At 41.4% G+C, this 3546-nt stretch overlaps 1 long non-coding RNA gene across 1 annotated transcript; it reads right to left on the bottom strand.

Annotated features, from left to right (window-relative positions):
* Positions 1–432: 432 nt before the first annotated feature.
* Positions 433–2863, bottom strand: LOC138294163 (uncharacterized). Its single transcript, XR_011203231.1, has 2 exons — positions 950–2863; positions 433–532 (listed from the first exon to the last, which is right to left on the bottom strand). It is a non-coding gene; the product is annotated as an uncharacterized lncRNA (long non-coding RNA).
* Positions 2864–3546: the final 683 nt, after the last annotated feature.

Genomic DNA, 3546 nt, shown 5'->3' with positions numbered 1-3546 from the left:
AGTAGGCCGCTACGTGTGAAATGTTAAGTAGTAACTTTACACTCCCTCCTCTTAGATGCCTTGCCCCCACTTTGACGGGGTGGAATCATGTAAGTCTAAACTTATGTGTAAATCTACACTTGTGAATAGTGAATAGCATGAAAGTGTGGATTTACACCTGGGTGCAAGAGTAAATTTACAGAAGTAAATCTAGATGTGTAAATTGAACTACTACTAGATTGGTGGTGGGTTGAGCCTTAAAAATGCACCTGTCCCCAACTACCATGAAAGTTTGAAAATCCGTAAACTGTATTATAGCCTCATATCTATGGCTCTACGTTTGCACAAATCACGGCACCTGCCACCAATAGGGCAATTCCAGCGGGATTAAATACAGAAGATATATAGATAGTGCACCACTGCGCAAAGTCAGTAAAGTCCAGTAACACTACGTTGTCTTTTAACCATCTTCATTTATTTATTATTGCTTTTTCTTGCATATACGAACAATCAGCCAACGCATTTCGTCCTAAACAGAAGGACTTCTTCAGGGCTGAAATATGACAGAAAGAATGTATGTATCACACCAGGACAAATAGAGTACAATGAATACATAAACAATTAAACATATAAAATATATACAAGGACATACCAAAACCATCTATCATACAAATACTTATGATTATCAGAGACAAGGTACAAATAGTGTTTAAGAAATAGTCACACATATGGTCAATAAAAACATATGTGTTAATATACCACATAACAAATATTACCAATATTTACAAGAAAGGATGAGAAAGAAACCATACAGAAGAAAAGGTACAAAAGCAGATTGTAAAAGAAATATGGATAATATCCGCATAATTCTGGTAATTTGTAATATCACCATAATTCTGTAATTTCTGAAAGTGTATATATTTTGTATGCAGAGACATAAGAAGGTGATTATAATTTAAACAAGTCATACCTTATATCTGCATAGTCTTTAAATTGATTGTCTTTCCATAATATTGAAATGGTAGATGTCCAATGCTAACCCATTGTTACTAAAAGGAATGATGACACCATGTAATATCACACAAGTTGGAAAATAGTTAGCAACCATAATTACACATTGCCCATGCGTATATTTAATATATTAAAAAAATTGTAAAGAATTTAAAAAGAAATTATCAAAATACGTAAGAAAATAGCCATGGATAATGGCCAAAAATATCACAGAACAGGAACACCAAGACACCCACAATAAATTTCAAACAAACAGGAGAGAATGCGTTTTGAATGTAATGGCCAAAGCTTGAATAGATAAATGCATAAGTAAAGGTGTTTCTGTTTTAAGAGAAAACACAACTCTTGAACCATGAAAACCTGTGCATGCAATGGTTTAACAGTAATATACGTGATCAATATAAGAGTTAATACATCACATATACTCATAGTTCTTATGGTCACTGCAAGGCAATCCAAGTGGAGAAAGACGCTGAAATGCATATAATGCGAGAAACGTTTCACAGAGTGACAGTTGTACAGACGAAACGCTTGCAGTATATTTAAATGCTTAACCATAAATGATGTTAACCGGAATGTCTTCAAAGACGTAAAAATAAAAGCAAATAGTAGCCGCTTACCACATATCATAAGGGATAAGCCATATCCGTCCAGGTCGGAGTGAGAAGTAAGCCGAACCCAGCCTGGCGTCTGCTTTTAAACCATGAAAATCCAGGTGAGAGGATTATTCGACACAGGTGGCATGCAAGTTGCTATAGCGACCATTCTATGATTAGACTGGTCGCCATGTCGGGTAAATGCGTCGGCCATTTTGGAATGGTGTCATCTATACTATAATACGATTGTATAAGACCCATACGGCATTGACAGGGCTTAAAAAAGATTTTAATGAAGCCCTAAAAAAATTAAAAAAGGATAAAAGCCTGTACTAAGTCATATTAGTATAAAATGGAGAGAACCAAATTCTGGTCGCTTAGAAAAAAGTATTGACCATCTTGACAAGATGTAGTCAATAGTGTAGATGGTTAAGGCGGCAAAGGGAAGGATATAGGCAAATTGTATATTGGATATCAGCCAGTTTGTATAGCTCACCAGTTCATATAACCATTATAACTCACCACCGATTAGAAGTGAGTATCCAATTCATAAACACTTAGTACTATGGCATTATAGATTGAATATAGCCAAAAAGGGGAAATGATGAGGACCTAGTGTAGGAAAGTACCATCTTGCCTGGCATGTTACCCCCATTTTTCACTGTATATATGTTGTTTTAGTTGTATGTGTCACTGGGACCCTGCCAGCTAGGGCCCCAGTGCTCATAAGTGTGCCTGACTGTGTTACCTGTGTTATGACTAACTGTCTCACTGAGGCTCTGCTATCCAGAACCTCAGTGGTTATGCTCTCTCATTTCTTTCCAAATTGTCACTAACAGGCTAGTGACCAATTTTACCAATTCACATTGGCATACTGGAACACCCTTATAATTCCCTAGTATATGGTACTGAGGTACCCAGGGTATTGGGGTTCCAGGAGATCCCTATGGGCTGCAGCATTTCTTTTGCCGCCCATAGGGAGCTCCGACAATTCTTACACAGGCCTGCCACTGCAGCCTGATTGAAATAACGTCCACGTTATTTCACAGCCATTTACCACTGCACTTAGGTAACTTATAAGTCACCTATATGTCTAACCTTTACCTGGTAAAGGTTGGGTGCTAAGTTACCTAGTGTGTGGGCACCCTGGCACTAGCCAAGGTGCCCCCACATCGTTCACGGCAAATTCCCCGGACTTTGTGAGTGCGGGGACACCATTACACGCGTGCACTACACATAGGTCACTACCTATGTGTAGCTTCACAATGGTAACTCCGAATATGGCCATGTAACATGCCTAAGATCATGGAATTGCCCCCTCTATGCCATCCTGGCATTGTTGGTACAATCCCATGATCCCACAGGTCTGTAGCTCAGACCCGGGTACTGCCAAACTGCCTTTTCAGGGGTTTCACTGCAGCTGCTGCTGCTGCCAACCCCTCAGACAGGTTTCTGCCCTCCTGGGGTCCAGCCAGGCTTGGCCCAGGAGGGCAGAACAAAGGACTTCCTCAGAGAGAGGGTGTTACACCCTCTCCCTTAGGAAAAAGGTGTGAAGGCAGGGGAGGAGTAGCCTCCCCCAGCCTCTGGAAATGCTTTCATGGGCACAGATGGTGCCCATTTCTGCATAAGCCAGTCTACACCGGTTCAGGGACCCCTTAGCCCTGCTCTGGCGTGAAACTGGACAAAGGAAAGGGGAGTGACCACTCCCCTGACCTGTACCTCCCCTGGGAGGTGCCCAGAGCTCCTCCAGTGTGCTCCAGACCTCTGCCATCTTGGAAACAGAGGTGCTGCTGGCACACTGGACTGCTCTGAGTGGCCAGGGCCAGCAGGTGACGTCAGAGACTCCTTCTGATAGGCTCCTTCAGGTGTTGCTAGCCTATCCTCTCTCCTAAGTAGCCAAACCCTCTTTTCTGGCTATTTAGGGTCTCTGCTTTGGGGAATTCCTTAGAAAACGAATGCA

The sequence above is a fragment of the Pleurodeles waltl genome, chromosome 4_2 (assembly GCF_031143425.1).
Source record: "Pleurodeles waltl isolate 20211129_DDA chromosome 4_2, aPleWal1.hap1.20221129, whole genome shotgun sequence".
Lineage (NCBI taxonomy): Eukaryota > Metazoa > Chordata > Amphibia > Caudata > Salamandridae > Pleurodeles > Pleurodeles waltl.
This window is presented reverse-complemented; position numbering and strand designations above follow the sequence as displayed.